General features: G+C 35.7%; 1 long non-coding RNA gene across 1 annotated transcript; it reads right to left on the bottom strand.

Annotated features, from left to right (window-relative positions):
• Window positions 1-16,022: 16,022 nt before the first annotated feature.
• Window positions 16,023-16,692, bottom strand: LOC144347825 (uncharacterized). Its single transcript, XR_013419737.2, has 3 exons — window positions 16,516-16,692; window positions 16,315-16,429; window positions 16,023-16,161 (listed from the first exon to the last, which is right to left on the bottom strand). It is a non-coding gene; the product is annotated as an uncharacterized LOC144347825 (long non-coding RNA).
• Between the last annotated feature and the right edge of the window lie 4,414 nt (window positions 16,693-21,106).

Genomic DNA, 21,106 nt, shown 5'->3' with positions numbered 1-21,106 from the left:
AGATGAGAATCACAATGAATGAGTTAGTTAATCTAACAATGTTGTACTGCAATCTAACGTTGCATCTAATCCACCGACAGAGATAAGAATCACAATGAATGAGTTGGTTAATCTAACAATGTTGTACTGCGATATAACGCCGCATCTAATCCACCGACAGAGATAAGAATCACAATGAATGAGTTGGTTAATCTAACAATGTTGTACTGCGATCTAACGTCGCATCTAATCCACCGACAGAGATAAGAATCACAATGAATGAGTTGGTTAATCTAACAATGTTGTACTGCAATCTAACGCCGCATCTAATCCACCGACAGAGATAAGAATCACAATGAATGAGTTGGTTAATCTAACAATGTTGTACTGCAATCTAACGTCGCATCTAATCCACCGACAGAGATAAGAATCACAATGAATGAGTTGGTTAATCTAACAATGTTGTACTGCAATCTAACGTCGCATCTAATCCACCGACAGAGATAAGAATCACAATGAATGAGTTGGTTAATCTAACAATGTTGTACTGCAATCTAACGCCGCATCTAATCCACCGACAGAGATAAGAATCACAATGAATGAGTTGGTTAATCTAACAATGTTGTACTGCGATCTAACGTCGCATCTAATCCACCGACAGAGATAAGAATCACAATGAATGAGTTGGTTAATCTAACAATGATGTACTGCAATCTAACGCCGCATCTAATCCACCGACAGAGATAAGAATCACAATGAATGAGTTGGCTAATCTAACAATGTTGTACTGCAATCTAACGTCGCATCTAATCCACCGACAGAGATAAGAATCACAATGAATGAGTTGGTTAATCTAACAATGTTGTACTGCAATCTAACGCCACATCTAATCCACCGACAGAGATAAGAATCACAATGAATGAGTTGGTTAATCTAACAATGTTGTACTGCAATCTAACGCCACATCTAATCCACCGACAGAGATAAGAATCACAATGAATGAGTTGGTTAATCTAACAATGTTGTACAGCAATCTAACGTCGCATCTAATCCACCGACAGAGATAAGAATCACAATGAATGAGTTGGTTAATCTAACAATGTTGTACTGCAATCTAACGTCGCATCTAATCCACTGGCAGAGATAAGAATCACAATGAATGAGTTGGTTAATCTAACAATGTTGTACTGCGATCTAACGCCGCATCTAATCCACCGACAGAGATAAGAATCACAATGAATGAGTTGGTTAATCTAACAATGTTGTACTGCAATCTAACGTCGCATCTAATCCACCGACAGAGATAAGAATCACAATGAATGAGTTAGTTAATCTAACAATGTTGTACTGCAATCTAACGTTGCATCTAATCCACCGACAGAGATAAGAATCACAATGAATGAGTTGGTTAATCTAACAATTTTGTACTGCGATATAACGCCGCATCTAATCCACCGACAGAGATAAGAATCACAATGAATGAGTTGGTTAATCTAACAATGTTGTACTGCGATCTAACGTCGCATCTAATCCACCGACAGAGATAAGAATCACAATGAATGAGTTGGTTAATCTAACAATGTTGTACTGCGATCTAACGTCGCATCTAATCCACCGACAGAGATAAGAATCACAATGAATGAGTTGGTTAATCTAACAATGTTGTACTGCAATCTAACGTCGCATCTAATCCACCGACAGAGATAAGAATCACAATGAATGAGTTGGTTAATCTAACAATGTTGTACTGCGATCTAACGTCGCATCTAATCCACCGACAGAGATAAGAATCACAATGAATGACTTGGTTAATCTAACAATGTTGTACTGCGATCTAACGCCGCATCTAATCCACCGACAGAGATAAGAATCACAATGAATGAGTTGGTTAATCTAACAATGTTGTACTGCAATCTAACGTCGCATCTAATCCACCGACAGAGATAAGAATCACAATGAATGAGTTGGTTAATCTAACAATGTTGTACTGCGATCTAACGCCGCATCTAATCCACCGACAGAGATAAGAATCACAATGAATGAGTTGGTTAATCTAACAATGTTGTACTGCAATCTAACGTCGCATCTAATCCACCGACAGAGATGAGAATCACAATGAATGAGTTAGTTAATCTAACAATGTTGTACTGCAATCTAACGTTGCATCTAATCCACCGACAGAGATAAGAATCACAATGAATGAGTTGGTTAATCTAACAATGTTGTACTGCGATATAACGCCGCATCTAATCCACCGACAGAGATAAGAATCACAATGAATGAGTTGGTTAATCTAACAATGTTGTACTGCGATCTAACGTCGCATCTAATCCACCGACAGAGATAAGAATCACAATGAATGAGTTGGTTAATCTAACAATGTTGTACTGCAATCTAACGCCGCATCTAATCCACCGACAGAGATAAGAATCACAATGAATGAGTTGGTTAATCTAACAATGTTGTACTGCAATCTAACGTCGCATCTAATCCACCGACAGAGATAAGAATCACAATGAATGAGTTGGTTAATCTAACAATGTTGTACTGCAATCTAACGCTGCATCTAATCCACCGACAGAGATAAGAATCACAATGAATGAGTTGGTTAATCTAACAATGTTGTACTGCGATCTAACGCCGCATCTAATCCACTGACAGAGATAAGAATCACAATGAATGAGTTGGTTAATCTAACAATGTTGTACTGCAATCTAACGTCGCATCTAATCCACCGACAGAGATAAGAATCACAATGAATGAGTTGGTTAATCTAACAATGTTGTACTGCGATATAACGCCACATCTAATCCACCGACAGAGATAAGAATCACAATGAATGAGTTGGTTAATCTAACAATGTTGAACTGCAATCTAACGCCGCATCTAATCCACCGACAGAGATAAGAATCACAATGAATGAGTTGGTTAATCTAACAATGTTGTACTGCAATCTAACGTCGCATCTAATCCACCGACAGAGATAAGAATCACAATGAATGAGTTGGTTAATCTAACAATGTTGTACTGCAATATAACGCCGCATCTAATCCACTGACAGAGATAAGAATCACAATGAATGAGTTGGTTAATCTAACAATGTTGTACTGCAATCTAACGCCACATCTAATCCACCGACAGAGATAAGAATCACAATGAATGAGTTGGTTAATCTAACAATGTTGTACTGCAATCTAACGTCACATCTAATCCACCAACAGAGATAAGAATCACAATGAATGAGTTGGTTAATCTAACAATGTTGTACTGCGATATAACGCCACATCTAATCCACCGACAGAGATAAGAATCACAATGAATGAGTTGGTTAATCTAACAATGTTGTACTGCAATCTAACGCCGCATCTAATCCACCGACAGAGATAAGAATCACAATGAATGAGTTGGTTAATCTAACAATGTTGTACTGCAATCTAACGCCACATCTAATCCACCGACAGAGATAAGAATCACAATGAATGAGTTGGTTAATCTAACAATGTTGTACTGCAATCTAACGTCGCATCTAATCCACCGACAGAGATAAGAATCACAATGAATGAGTTGGTTAATCTAACAATGTTGTACTGCAATCTAACGTCGCATCTAATCCACTGACAGAGATAAGAATCACAATGAATGAGTTGGTTAATCTAACAATGTTGTACTGCGATCTAACGCCGCATCTAATCCACCGACAGAGATAAGAATCACAATGAATGAGTTGGTTAATCTAACAATGTTGTACTGCAATCTAACGTCGCATCTAATCCACCGACAGAGATAAGAATCACAATGAATGAGTTAGTTAATCTAACAATGTTGTACTGCAATCTAACGTTGCATCTAATCCACCGACAGAGATAAGAATCACAATGAATGAGTTGGTTAATCTAACAATGTTGTACTGCGATATAACGCCGCATCTAATCCACCGACAGAGATAAGAATCACAATGAATGAGTTGGTTAATCTAACAATGTTGTACTGCGATCTAACGTCGCATCTAATCCACCGACAGAGATAAGAATCACAATGAATGAGTTGGTTAATCTAACAATGTTGTACTGCAATCTAACGCCGCATCTAATCCACCGACAGAGATAAGAATCACAATGAATGAGTTGGTTAATCTAACAATGTTGTACTGCAATCTAACGTCGCATCTAATCCACCGACAGAGATAAGAATCACAATGAATGAGTTGGTTAATCTAACAATGTTGTACTGCAATCTAACGCCGCATCTAATCCACCGACAGAGATAAGAATCACAATGAATGAGTTGGTTAATCTAACAATGTTGTACTGCGATCTAACGCCGCATCTAATCCACTGACAGAGATAAGAATCACAATGAATGAGTTGGTTAATCTAACAATGTTGTACTGCAATCTAACGTCGCATCTAATCCACCGACAGAGATAAGAATCACAATGAATGAGTTGGTTAATCTAACAATGTTGTACTGCGATATAACGCCACATCTAATCCACCGACAGAGATAAGAATCACAATGAATGAGTTGGTTAATCTAACAATGTTGTACTGCAATCTAACGCCGCATCTAATCCACCGACAGAGATAAGAATCACAATGAATGAGTTGGTTAATCTAACAATGTTGTACTGCGATCTAACGTCGCATCTAATCCACCGACAGAGATAAGAATCACAATGAATGAGTTGGTTAATCTAACAATGTTGTACTGCAATCTAACGCCGCATCTAATCCACCGACAGAGATAAGAATCACAATGAATGAGTTGGTTAATCTAACAATGTTGTACTGCAATCTAACGTCGCATCTAATCCACCGACAGAGATAAGAATCACAATGAATGAGTTGGTTAATCTAACAATGTTGTACTGCAATCTAACGCCGCATCTAATCCACTGACAGAGATAAGAATCACAATGAATGAGTTGGTTAATCTAACAATGTTGTACTGCAATCTAACGCCACATCTAATCCACCGACAGAGATAAGAATCACAATGAATGAGTTGGTTAATCTAACAATGTTGTACTGCAATCTAACGTCGCATCTAATCCACCGACAGAGATAAGAATCACAATGAATGAGTTGGTTAATCTAACAATGTTGTACTGCGATATAACGCCACATCTAATCCACCGACAGAGATAAGAATCACAATGAATGAGTTGGTTAATCTAACAATGTTGTACTGCAATCTAACGCCGCATCTAATCCACCGACAGAGATAAGAATCACAATGAATGAGTTGGTTAATCTAACAATGTTGTACTGCATTCTAACGCCACATCTAATCCACCGACAGAGATAAGAATCACAATGAATGAGTTGGTTAATCTAACAATGTTGTACTGCGATCTAACGTCGCATCTAATCCACCGACAGAGATAAGAATCACAATGAATGAGTTGGTTAATCTAAAAATGTTGTACTGCAATCTAACGTCGCATCTAATCCACTGACAGAGATAAGAATCACAATGAATGAGCTGGTTAATCTAACAATGTTGTACTGCAATCTAACGCCGCATCTAATCCACCGACCGAGATTAGAATCACAATGAATGTGTTGGTTAATCTAACAATGTTGTACTGCAATCTAACGTCGCATCACGGTTAGTAACCGTGGTCGCATCTAATGCACCGACAGAGATAAGAATCACAATGAATGAAAGTTAATTCTTTGTTCGCTTGAATCCAGTTTGTAGACAATGTGTTTAATTAATATTAATCCCTTCCAATATTTCTGCTATACTCTCAATTAAGTACGGCTGTATGACACCGGTAAAACATTTGAGGTTTGGTGTGGTTCAGTTGATTATCCTTAATTTTGTACGCAATAAAATAAACAATTATGAAAAGAATCGCAGCGGACAAAATATAAGTACTTCAATGCATAAACATGTGCCATGCATGGCTCATCTCACCACACGCAAGTTACAATATCTCATGTTAGAAAAATGTAAGTCAGAATAGTGACGTTGAAGCATTTGGGTTTCATATGAAGTAGGATTGCCCGAATCGATAAACTCATTTTCATGATTTTGTTTTACATCTGTATTTGTACATTGAGGGCGGTGGTTGTTGTATAGTAATGTATACCTATAGGTCAAACGCCTAGATTAAAATGCTGAAGTTGCACTCGTTTGATTTCCTTTGCTAAGCAACGCTACGCCACACTACTCTAAGCCACAACTCACCAAACCACGCTAGCTTATCAATAATATCATTGTCCTATCTTGTCATCATTCTGTCAGTTTAACGTATGACTAATTATGTTTTATACAACAATATTGTGGCGTTATTCGCATGGGAACAACTAACATGACCCCCTAACCCATTAATAATGTACGTCATGCTAAAATCTTAAAAGTATGCTGATGGTTTGACGTTCTGGCATATTGATTAGCTCATACTCACTAAATTCATTAAATATGACACAACATGGAAATTCCTCGACCGAATTATTTTCACACACCAGGTTTTTATTTTTGTATTGCTATGCCAGCTTATGCACAACTCAATTTATGTAATTCAACGAGTTATTTGTTGTTTCCATTCCTATGTATATCATACATTATTTCTGTTATATCTAAATTTGTGAAAATGTGTTGAATTTCGACAAGCAGTATGTTGGTTTTGTGTAATTCATGTAGACAGCCGAGGCTCTAACTAAGCTAGTAGATTCAAATCATTAAAATGATTAACTAAAATTAATCGTACGTAGATCTGTATCTGCCTATTTACTCAGTGGTTGAGTTTAACATTTGAATCACAACTCATTACTGCTTTCACCCTATTTCATGTATTTTTTTCAGCAGATTATAGGTATGTTCATTTCAAACAGTTTATTCCTTAGCGATAGGCTGCATCTTTTCGAATAACACTCAAATTCATTAAGTGTTGACAGAATGTAGGCGCCTCATCGCTATCACACCATTTTATAATGGAATGAATTTAATAACTTAGCTGTCTGTAGTCGTTATGTGGGTGTAACCATGCTTCATCAAACTAACTAAATTACTTATCACAAGATTTATAATTCTAAATCTATCAAGTCATGTCGTTTCGGTTTCTAAATATACATACATACATTCAATCAATTTAAGAATGTATCCGAGGTGCCGTGAAAACCAATCCTTTTTAGTTCCATATTAGCACAGATCAGACGAAGTCAGGGTTGAATTATTACAATTCATATCATTATCATAAACCTATATTAGGATATATGGCAAGTGAGTATTCAAATTGGATGTTGAATTATGATGTTAGTCATGCATGGTCGACCAGGATTAAAGTGCACGTGTATTCTCGAGCTGCTCATTATTTGGCTCAGGTGATCCAGTACACAATGTCCAGTCAATCTAAATACGTGTACACATATGGGGCCATCAGGGGTGATTAAACTGACAATTACATGATTATTAATTTAAGGATGAATTATTTCACATTAAAACTTGTTTTCGGTCACTGACATGTTGGCAAAACCAGTACAAAATTATTCAGAAAATATGAAACAATATGCACCAATTACTTCCACAATGATACAACTGCATGAGGATAAAAATATTTCAATATAAATCGGTTTCAGCGCAGGAAGTCAGAAATGCGAGGGATTAAATGATTAGAAGATTTTTGAAAATCAACATAGAAATAATAGACGGTGGAATTTGATATAATTAGTTTTAATTCGACACTCTGTATATTAACTATGCTTCCTAAACCTGATGAAGTACTCGACTAATATATTTATTGCTGACAATACAATATACTAATCAGAACAATATTCAATGCCTGCTATTGGCGATAATACAATATGATAATCAGGACAATATTCAATGTCTGCTATTGGCGGGAATACAATATGCTAATCAGGACAATATTCAATGTCTGCTATTGGCGAGAATACAATATGCTAATCAGGACAAGATTCAGTGCCTCCTATTAGCAAGAATACAATATGCTAATCAGAACAATATTCAATGTCTCCTATTAGCGAGAATCCAATATACTAATCAGGACAATATTCGATGTCTGCTATTGGCGAGAATACAATATGCTAATCAGGACAAGATTCAGTGTCTCATATTAGCGAGAATACAAAATGCTAATCAGAACAATATTCAATGTCTCCTATTGACGAGAATAGAATATGCTAAACAGGATTATATTCAGTGTCTGCTGTTGACGATAATACCATATGCTAATCAGGACAATATTCGATGTCTGCTATTGGCGAGAATACCATATACTAATCAGGACAATATTCAAAGTCTGCTAATGGCTGGAATACCATCTGCTAATCAGGACAATGTCCAATGTATTCTATTGGCGAGAATACAATATGCTAATCAGGACAATATTTAGTGTCTGCTTTTTGGCGATAATACAATATTCTGATCAGGACAATATTCAATATCTCCCATTGACGAGAATACAATATGCTAATCAGGACAATGTTCAATGTATTCTATTGGCGGGAATACAATATGCTAATCAGGACAATATTCGATGTCTTCTATTGGCGAGAGTGCATTATACTAATCAGGACAATATTCAGTGTCTGCTTTGGCGAGAATAACATATGCTAAACAGGACAATATTGAGTGTCTGCTATTGGCGAGAATACAATATAATAATCAGGACAATATTCGATGTCTGCTATTGGCGAGAATACATTATACTAATCAGGACAATATTGAGTGTCTGCTTTGGCGAGATTAACATATGCTAAACAGGACAATATTGAGTGTCTGCTATTGGCGAGATTACAATATAATAATCAGGACAATATTCAATGTCTGCTATTGGCGAGAGTACCTTATACTAATCAGGACAATATTCAATGTCTGCTGTTGGCGAGAATACCATATGCTAATAAGGACAATATCCAGTGTCTGTTATTTGCGAGAATACAATATGCTAATCAGGACAATATTCAATATCTGCTATTGGAGAGAACACAATATGCTAATCAGAAAAAAATCAGTTGTCTGCTAATGGCGATAATACCATATGCTAATCAGGATAATATTCAGTGTCTGCTATTGGCGAGAATACCATATGCTAATTAGGACTATATTCAATGCCTCCTACTGGCAAGAATACAATATGCTAATCAGGACAATATTCAATGTCTTGTATTCACGAAAATACAATGCGCTCTTCAGGACAATATTCAATATCTCCCGTTGACGAAAATACAATATGCTAATCAGGACAATATTCAGTGTCTGCTATTGGCGAGAATACCATATGCTAATCAGGGCAATATTCAATGTCTGCTATTGGCGATAATACCATATACTAATCAGGACAATATTCAGTGTCTGCTAATGGCTAGAATACCATATACTAATCAAGACAATGTCCAATGTATTCTATTGGCGAGAATACAATATACTAATCAGGACAATATTCAATTTCTGCTACTGGCGAGAATACAATATAATAATCAGGACAATATTCAATGTCTGCTATTGGCGAGAATAAAATATAATAATCAGAACAATATTTAATGCCTGCTATTGGCGAGAATACAATATGCTAACCAGGACAATATTCATTGTCTCCTATTGGCGAGAATACAATATGCTAATTAGAACAATATTCAATGTCTGCTGTTGGCGAGAATACCATATGCTACTCAGGACAATATTCAGTGTCTGCTATTGTCGAGAATACCATATGCTAATCAGAACAATATCCAGTGTCTCCTATTGACGAGAATAGAATATGCTGATCAGGACAATATTCAGTGTCTGCTATTGACAAGAATACAATATGCTAATCAGGACAATATTCAGTGTCTCCTATTGGCGAGAATACAATATGCTAATCAGGACAATATTCAGTGTCTCCTATTGACGAGAATAGAATATGCTAATCAGAACAATATTCATTGTCTGCTTATGGCAAGAATACAATATGCTAATCAGGACAATATTCATTGTCTTCTATTGGCGAGAATACAATATGCTAATCAGGACAATATTCAGTGTCTTCTAATGACGAGAATACAATATGCTAACCGGAACAATATTGTGTCTCCTATTGACGAGAATAGAATATGCTAATCAGAACAAAATTTAGTGGTCTACTATTGGCGAGAATACAATATGCTAATCAGGACAATATTCAGTGTCTCCTATTGACGAGAATAGAATATGCTAATCAGAACAATATTCATTGTCTGCTTATGGCAAGAATACAATATGCTAATCAGGACAATATTCATTGTCTTCTATTGGCGAGAATACAATATGCTAATCAGGACAATATTCAGTGTTTCCTATTGACGAGAATACAATATGCTAACCAGGACAATATTCAGTGTCTCCTATTGACAAGAATAGAATATGCTAATCAGAACAAAATTTAGTGGTCTACTATTTGCGAGAATACCATATGCTAATCAGGACAATATTCAATGTCTCCCACTGGCCAGAGTAAATTATGCTAATAAGGATAATAGTCAGTGTATGCTATTGGCGATAATACCATATGCTAATCAGGACAATATTCAGTGTCTCCTATTGGCGAGAATACAATATGCTAACCAGGACAATATTCAGTGTCTGCTATTGGCAAGAGTACAATATGCGAATCCGAACAATATTCAATGTCTGCTATTGACGAGAATGCCATATGCTAATCAGAACAAAATTCAGTGGTGTGCTATTGGCGCGAATACAATATGCTAAATAGACAATATTCAGTGTCTGTTATTTGCGAGAATACAATATGCTAATTAAGACAATATTCAATGTCTCCTGTTGGCGATAATACAATATGCTAATCCGAACAAAATTCAGTGGTTTGCTATTGGCGAGAATACCATATGCTAATTATGTAAATATTCAGTCTCTGCTATTGGCGAGAATACTATATGCTAAACATGACAATATTCAGTGTCTGCTATTGGCGAGAATACAATATGCTAATCAGGACAATATTCCAGGTCTTTTAATCAGTAAACTTTTAGAGAACGTTTGAATCGTCGCAATGTGCATATCTATACAAAACGCAGAAAGAGGATTCGAGGTTGGAAAATGTGGCGCCAGGCATGTTTAAATCTATTATATCAAGTCGGAAAACTTCTAAAGTAATGAAACAGCTTATAATGTACTGAGCAGATGTGTTCTGGTGGGATTAGTGTTTTAGATGTTGATATGGTTTTCTGTTATTTCTACTTTTTCATTGGACGGAATGTAAGAGCGATACTGCGAGATGGTTTACGGCCAAACATTTGTTAGTAATAAGAAAGGTGATACATGTAGTCAGAAAATGTCAAGAATCAGACGAATTCTGAAAACGATAATTCTAGTTAATAAATTGAAATATTGTAGTATTATTATGATTATTAAATCATCCGATGTATTGATGATTTTATTATTTTATATTTTTCATGTGTTGTTTTGATTATTTGTATCACCACTGCAATGAGAAAACAAATATTTATCTCCATTATCATAGGGTATATTTGCTACGGAATTTAAAACTAAATATTCCGTAATCAGTCTTGAATTGGAAATATGAAATATGAAAAAACCACTACGTCACATTATCAAAACAAACTCAATAGTTAACAGCAAATATAGTGTACGTTATAAAAAGAATTGTGCACAAAATGATTTATTGAACATTATGCATATGATTTTTACTAAGTATCTAATTTCCAACCACTAATTGCCATCTATAAAATGACGCGTGACCGGTGTTCAGACGAGAGTTCACAAAGACAGTTATTTCTGTGTTATCACACGGTGTTACTGCAGATAACAATTGTTATTTTGATACGCATGTTTCTCATCGAATGAACCACGGAGTTCCGCAATGAAGTACAATTTCACTATGGTCCACATATGATTTCTCTCTACAGCATCGGTCACCATTATACGGCCTAGTGCAAATACCAAGATAAGATAATAGTACTATAACTGCTTTACTGAATAAGTACATACTTACCTTAGCTTACGGGTCATGTAATACTTCATGAACGTTATATTACTTGAAGTTGTCTACCCTACGATGTGACACTCAGCAGGAACAGCTAAACCGCGAACAGATCAATGTAAAATTATGCAAATATTCTTGTGTGTACACAGTCATAGACATTTCTGGGACTGTCTTGCCATACAAGTTCATTGACTATACGACAAAGAACCCTTCCATCTCTTGAAACCGTGATGTTACAATTAATAGGCTATATCCATTACGCATGCTCGGTTGCCTAGTTTTGAGTATAAAAACTCAGACATGACGTGTGACTCCAATGTCTCCGGGAACTACACACAGCTGGGCAGAGACGTTATATTGATTTCAGTAAAAAATAAATTATGTGTTTAACCTTGTGGGTTTTTCCATCATTTGAGAGAGAGTTTACGTGTATTTGTTTGCTCTCGCCTGTACATCTGTGGGGTACGTCACATTAAACAACTAGAAACATACGGTATGACGTAATAATACATTACGCGTACCAGCAACTGTAACTACAGCTTGGTTGTACATTCGTGCCAACGGAAACTCTCAGAACATATTAAGGAAACGTCCATGCCCAATTTCTTTTTTTGCTTTGAATTTCTAATATATGTAGCTATCTTTCTCTCAGAAAGTCGACATTTGTCGTCGCAAATACATCATTAATATCATTCGTGAGCATTATTCACACTTTATGGAAGTATTTATTTATAAGTAAATTCAGATGCAATTACATTGCGTAAATGTTACATAGCTGCAAACAAAAATGGGAAGGTCATCTTGATCGTGCTTTAATAAATGGTTATACAATACAATGAAAAAAAATACATTCTAAATTACATGGCTAACTGAATACTTACTAATGATGATTTTCGTCAAGCAGCGCTAGTCGATTTAATTCATAATTAACATGCAAATCGAGTGCCTTATAACGTAACATGTATAACAGTATAACATGTTAAATTGGGCTACCTCAAATAGGAGTGAATCAAGCAATCTCTTTTCAGAAAAATGTATGAATACTTCAATAATGGCTTGTGAATCAGGATGTTTTGCTATTATAATTAATTATTGAAATAATAATGAATTAACTGGCATCTATTAGTTCCGGTTTATTATTTCTAAAGTATGTAGAAATCATGAAATACGCACTTACAGTTACCATAACGACATCGAAATATTTGTTAAGAGCGTTATTTTTTAATTCAATCCAGCTGATCACATCAATACAGCTGGTCACATGATAACGACTTTTATGAAATGATACCTGGCAATTATTACTGACGGAGTGTCATTGGGCAAAATTTAACATGATCAACTTACAACGCGATCAATTACAAACATATAGTTTCATATCGATGTTCAAAAATATACCGCATGTCCAATATCACTGTGAGATGTCAATAGTTTCATATCGATGTTCAAAAATATATCGCATGTCCATTATCACTGTGAAATGTCAATAGTTTCATATCGATGTTCAAAAATGTATCGCATGTCCAATATCACTGTGAGATGTCAATAGTTTCATATCGATGTTCAAAAATGTATCGCATGTCCATTATCACTGTGAAATGTCAATAGTTTCATATCGATGTTCAAAAATGTATCGAATGTCCAATATCACTGTGAGATGTCAATAGTTTCATATCGATGTTCAAAAATGTATCGCATGTCCATTATCACTGTGAAATGTCAATAGTTTCATATCGATGTTCAAAAATGTATCGAATGTCCAATATCACTGTGAGATGTCAATAGTTTCATATCGATGTTCAAAAATGTATCGCATGTCCATTATCACTGTGAAATGTCAATAGTTTCATATCGATGTTCAAAAATGTATCGAATGTCCAATATCACTGTGAGATGTCAATAGTTTCATATCGATGTTCAAAAATGTATCGAATGTCCAATATCACTGTGAAATGTCAATAGTTTCATATCGATGTTCAAAAATGTATCGAATGTCCAATATCACTGTGAAATGTCAATAGTTTCATATCGATGTTCAAAAATATATCGCATGTCCATTATCACTGTGAGATGTCAATAGTTTCATATCGATGTTCAAAAATATATCGCATGTCCAATATCACTGTGAGATGTCAATAGTTTCATATCGATGTTCAAAAATACATCGCATGTCCAATATCACTGTGAGATGTCAATAGTTTCATATCGATGTTCAAAAATATATCGCATGTCCAATATCACTGTGAGATGTCAATAGTTTCATATCGATGTTCAAAAATATATCGCATGTCCAATATCACTGTGAGATGTCAATAGTTTCATATCGATGTTCAAAAATACATCGCATGTCCAATATCACTGTGAGATGTCAATAGTTTCATATCGATGTTCAAAAATATATCGCATGTCCAATATCACTGTGAGATGTCAATAGTTTCATATCGATGTTCAAAAATATATCGCATGTCCAATATCACTGTGAGATGTCAATAGTTTCATATCGATGTTCAAAAATGTATCGCATGTCCAATATCACTGTGAGATGTCAATAGTTTCATATCGATGTTCAAAAATATATCGCATGTCCAATATCACTGTGAGATGTCAATAGTTTCATATCGATGTTCAAAAATATATCGCATGTCCAATATCACTGTGAGATGTCAATAGTTTCATATCGATGTTCAAAAATATATCGCATGTCCATTATCACTGTGAGATGTCAATAGTTTCATATCGATGTTCAAAAATATATCGCATGTCCAATATCACTGTGAGATGTCAATAGTTTCATATCGATGTTCAAAAATATATCGCATGTCCAATATCACTGTGAGATGTCAATAGTTTCATATCGATGTTCAAAAATATATCGCATGTCCATTATCACTGTGAGATGTCAATAGTTTCATATCGATGTTCAAAAATATATCGCATGTCCAATATCACTGTGAGATGTCAATAGTTTCATATCGATGTTCAAAAATGTATCGCATGTCCAATATCACTGTGAGATGTCAATAGTTTCATATCGATGTTCAAAAATATATCGCATGTCCAATATCACTGTGAGATGTCAATAGTTTCATATCGATGTTCAAAAATGTATCGCATGTCCAATATCACTGTGAGATGTCAATAGTTTCATATCGATGTTCAAAAATATATCGCATGTCCAATATCACTGTGAGATGTCAATAGTTTCATATCGATGTTCAAAAATACATCGCATGTCCAATATCACTGTGAGATGTCAATAGTTTCATATCGATGTTCAAAAATATATCGCATGTCCAATATCACTGTGAGATGTCAATAGTTTCATATCGATGTTCAAAAATATATCGCATGTCCAATATCACTGTGAGATGTCAATAGTTTCATATCGATGTTCAAAAATATATCGCATGTCCAATATCACTGTGAGATGTCAATAGTTTCATATCGATGTTCAAAAATATATCGCATGTCCAATATCACTGTGAGATGTCAATAGTTTCATATCGATGTTCAAAAATGTATCGCATGTCCATTATCACTGTGAGATGTCAAAAGTTTCATATCGATGTTCAAAAATGTATCGCATGTCCATTATCACTGTGAGATGTCAAAAGTTTCATATCGATGTACAAAAATGTATCGCATGTCCAATATCACTGTGAGATGTCAATAGTCGCATATGATGTGTTTGTAAGTTGTCAATGGTATTAGATCAAACATCAAAAATATATTGTACGTTATAAGACGCCAGTACCATTAGCGTATTGCGATTACTGTCGCGAAATGTTCTATTGAAAGTTATCCGGTTACTATGGTTTCCACTTATCGAGTACATTTTCATTTTATACATTTTTCAATGTTCATGGCCATATTTCAGTGAAATCAACCACAGAGCTGTGATTGGTAAGAAATGTCAATTTGTATTATATTCCACAAAATGCAAATATACCCAAAGACAGTCTATTACATGGCGATGTCAAATTAAAAGACAATCGTTCTTAGTTGTTATATCGCGGTCAAAGATTTGCAACCGTCGTTCGTAGTTCATAAACAATATAAAAAATAATATAAGCCATAAATATGGACGCCAGAATTCGGACTAAAATACATTTATTTTAAATCTTGAATATAAAACGCGTATTAGCGATAAAAATAAAAATTACATGTTTGATATGTGCTTGCAATTCTATTAAAATTTATTCAAATGTCCTCATTTACTCTGGTCGATCTACCTAACAAAAAACACAAAAAAGAAACGTTGTTATTAAAAATAAAAAAGCAAATGAAATTAATACTCAAATATGGCCGATGAGAAGGTCGATTCTAGTTTATGTATTCTAACCGGAAATGTAATCTTTCATAGTAGTAAGGAATTGAATACTCACCATAATTTGGCTTTACATGTTTTCGTTGTAGTTATTTACACTACGATCGCTTGTTTCATTCGCTATGTGTACCTTGCTTGAGTTGCGTGCTACTTTCTTGCCAAACACCGTTTTACTGTAAGAAATATACATACCATCAAAGATTATACTTTTCACATTGTGATAATTGAATTATTGACAAAATAAACGAACACTTCTTACGTCTTGAGTATGGTAAGTATGATAATGAAAACCATGGCAACGACGAACATGGAAACGACCGATGCTACAGCTATGACCCATGTTTCTTTATCAGTATCAGCAACTACTTCTTCCACTTGGCCTGATTCGATCGACTGAATGATGATACCAGTAGCGTTCTGAATAAGGTAGAGTCCAGCTTTAATAGCGGAAAAAAGGACATCTTGATCAAGGTAAGTGACTGTAAGTAAGCAGTAGAAATATATTCAGAAATTGTGTTCTGAATGTCATAATTAATAATAAGACGTTATGTATATTATTGTACTTCCGGCTGACCGTGGGGTTACATCTATATTGAAGCAGCTCGGGTTCTCAGGAACTTAACCATGATTCATTCAGATGACCAGGGTGCAATATGAAAAGCTCATGGGACGACATAATATTACCTTCATCAACGTCTTTGAGTGTTCTCTGCAACACAATACTTCTTCGTTTCTTAGCGGAATTCGCTTTACAAAGCTCATTGTTTATAGAAGGCAAGGCTAAAACCATTGTTCGGTAAATCAATGCACCATCATCAGGATTGTCGTATGGGTAACCATCAGCGGTAATTACGTCTCCATTATCCAAAAATACGAAATAGTTCTCGCTGTGAAAAAAGTTCGGTCAGAGCGTCTTTAAATTAAACAGTTTTTCTGGGTAGTACTTGGAGGGAACTATCGCTGGGCAACGTGATCGATCTGAACATAATTTTATTACTGAATACCACTATATAGTTTATTTTATCATTTTCAAAGCCACATTTCCTATTTCCATGTTTCCCAGGGTAATCTACTTGTTCATGCGAGAAGGAAAACGTTTGACTGTTTAACATGCAAATGACATTTTCAGTTATGTTCCTATGACGTCACAGTCGCGTGTGCATGACAATCCAAAAATAGAAACCATCTAATAAGTTCACAAGGTTTGAATGATATTAAATAAATTATCTCTCAATGATTCTAATTAAAAATGTCCTGAATATGTTTTTTTCTCAAAAACCTGCTTTCTGCCAAACATTTATATATCTCTTTTTGGGGCGTTTATTTGTCATTTTTAGACTGCGCCCTCCATAGGTTATTTGTGGCAACTGTAACTTGATTGTTGTTCAGAAACGAGAGATATGATTGGTTTAAAGTAATGATACTATGTACACGGTTTGCCATGTATGTGAATGGTTTGCTCGGTAAAACTATTATTGCAGAATGTATTATTTTTTTGTTATTATTTTGTTATTTCATGCCAATTTTTGTTAAGCTTAGTATTTGATACATGAATTCTTCGAAATAATACAGTGATATTCTCTTTATATTAAATTTATTTTGAATGTATTTTTTGTATCAAGATGGATACCTTCATTGATTACGTGCGATTTGATTTGGTCTTACAGCAAGTCTCACAAGTATTGGGGCAGCCAATTTGCAAACTCGCTAGCGAATTGGCTAAATGTTTGGGTTTTGACTAAACAGTCAGCTTTCGAATCTGCGGAAACTCGTTACGCATATAACAGATTTTTTAGACAGCTTTTGTTTTTTATCGATTTAAAATGGTTTACGGGTTACTTGAATGAAAGTATTTTTTTAGAAATGTAAGAATAATTTGCAGTGTTCCACAGGGAGTTATTTAGTGTCCAGTTCTATTTTTGGAATATATAAATGATACGTGTACACCATTCATAATGATCATACATGTCGCAGTGTGCTTTCGTCAGTTATGGCTCCATGAGTTGCCATTATTCAAATATTTAGCGATAGTTTTATTTTGTAACAATTCTCAGTTGAGAGTTTTAGTTTGATTTCGATCTACAATGTATTTATTTCCAATTTAGTTTTCATTATGCAACACTCAACTTACAATATTTTGGGCCCGTTGCCAGGACAACACAATTCATAATTATCTTGCTCGTTGCAGTAACCATTCAATACATCAGCGATAATTGATAGAAGATTTGATTCTATGTCGGGAAACTGGTTAGAAAAAAAACACGAAATATTAGTTCACAAAAAATACAAGTGTATTTAGATGGGTGATTATGAGTTAAAATACATATTATAACTGTTTTTTCAGTATTTCAGATTTTATACCAGTAACTTCATAGTGCGTACATCGTCATATATTCATTCACAACCAATTAGTCTACTTTGTTCCGGTGGGTAAAATACAACTACGATTATTTGTAAAACCAATATAATATAATATAATATAATACAATCGGGTGAACGCGGTGCTTTTCAGCGCTCCCCGATTTTCTGCCTGTTTTGCGTTTTTGCGCTCGTTGTGCGCCCGTGTTTCTACTCAGCTGTATATATAGTGTGTCTACCTTTTACGTGAGTAATTTATAGTTGTTGTTTTCGTTATTATTGTGGGTTTGGAGTGTTTTTGCCTTTGCCTTGGCAAAGGTGGTCGGCAACCAAGATGGCTGCCGCTCACACAAGGCCACCGTCAACACCAACAGGTCACCTTACTAGAAACCATGCGGTACGATGTGAAAACATTGATGGCATTCCTGTTGAAACTTATGTGGAGTCGGTTGCAGATTTAGTCGGGGCCAGTAATATTGTGGCTGCATCCGTATGAACCGATCGGTTATTGTCTTTTTAAACAAGGTTACATGGGTCGACATGGTTTCTGCCGCTGGCCTTGACATTGGAGACCTCCATGTTTCTGTTGAACCCCTTGTCCGCCCCTCTACAAAAATTGTGCTATCAAATGTTCCCCCTTTTTTACCTGACAATTTTATTACAGATGCCTTAGCTAAATACGGGCGTGTCATGAGCGCGGTGCGAGCGATCCCACTCGGGTGCAAAAGACCAGCACTGAAACATGTAAAGTCTTTTCGCCGCCAAGTTTATGTATATTTAAAAGATCTCAATATCAACGGTTTATTACCTATTACTTTTCAAGGTCAGACATATAATATTTACGTTTCGTCTGACGAATTGACGTGCTTTTCATGTAACATGAAGGGACATACACGTAAAACTTGCCCAAACTCTCAAACAACGAATATGCAAATGATGAATGATGAAAACAATAGTGCTCAAAATAGCACTCCAACAGACTCTCAACAGATGAATGTAGTAACTAATTTAAATTCCCCTGACACATTGCACGACAAAGACGATGACATAACTGATATAATTAACACCCAAGCACCAGATACTGAGATAAACAATCATGAGACCGATGGTACAACAGATAACATTGAAATTGAAACTGAAATGAATACAGATTCATCCAAATATATGAGTAAAAAGCGCACGCGCTCTAGATCACCAGTTCATAGAGAAGAACAAAACAATGACCAGTTAAATGACGAAAATAAATGTGAACCAAGTTCTAAAAAGCGTAACGATGAAAATGCAATCGAAATTGTTGAAAAAAATTGTCCGATTGATGAAGAGAGAGTACGAACCCCTCCTTCCCCTTCCATTGCACCACCATCGCCTCCCCCACCCCCTCCACCCCACAAACCCTTTCCCCACGTATATGCCAATGTAACAGTGTGCACTCCAAAGCCACAGCCCGAGCTTACGGAGTCGGCCCCATTTCCATCATCTCCCTCACTTGAGTTCACAGTTGAATCCCCGCACGATTCGCCGCTATCCGAACTCCCCCATTGATTTAAGTGGTTTAACTGATCAATCACAAGACCTTTTCAGCACACCCATGTCACAAAATAAAACCGCTGATGATATGGAGGAAACTGCCAGCGAATGTAGTGAGAATGAGTGGTCTATCATTTCAAATGTTTCAACATGTACTGATAACAGCGAATCAACAATATCAAACGCTAATATCAAAACCTTTTTAGTGTCTACACTTCACTCACGTAGATTTATAGACAAGTGTTTTGAATTTTGCCCCAATCTTAAAATATTGGTCCGACATCTGATAAACTACCGCAATGCCACGCAGTTGAACACATCTGATAAATCTCGCATGCACAGACTCATTAAAAAAATTAAACAGCAAATCAAAACGGGTAACTTTATCGCTGATTTTTAATTTCCCTTGTTATGATGGCAAACACAATTACATGCGCAACTTACAATGTCAATGGTTGCCGGGACGCCCTCAAACGGTACAGTGTTTTCAATTATCTCAAGCGTGACCATCCCTGTAATATTTATTTGCTACAAGAAACACACTCTCTTGTCTCCGATGAAAATATTTGGAAACTTGTGTGGCGTGGCCTTGGTATTTTTTCTCATGGCACTGTTAATCGTGCGGGTGTGGCTATTTTGTTTTCGCCAGGAGCAACTGTGAATATTTTATCACAATCTGAGATCATGCCTGGGTACGTGTTGCACGCTCATGTTCAAATTAATGAAAATCTTGTTCACATAATTAATGTCTATGCACCTATTAATGGCGCTGAGCGTGTGGAATGCTTCACTAAAATTGAACAATTAATCAGTTCTCTAAATAATGACCCAGTAATCATGGGAGGCGATTTTAATTGTACTACTGAACCCGACATTGACCGTAATAGAGGGACTGAACCGGACATGCGCACTGCAAAGCTCCTCAAATCTGTCCTGAATCATCACAAACTGTTTGATGCATGGCG

Source organism: Saccoglossus kowalevskii, chromosome 6, assembly GCF_978046115.1.
Source record: "Saccoglossus kowalevskii chromosome 6, keSacKowa6.1, whole genome shotgun sequence".
NCBI lineage: Eukaryota > Metazoa > Hemichordata > Enteropneusta > Harrimaniidae > Saccoglossus > Saccoglossus kowalevskii.
Note: the sequence above shows the minus strand (reverse complement) of the source record. Positions and strands in the feature narration are given on the sequence as shown.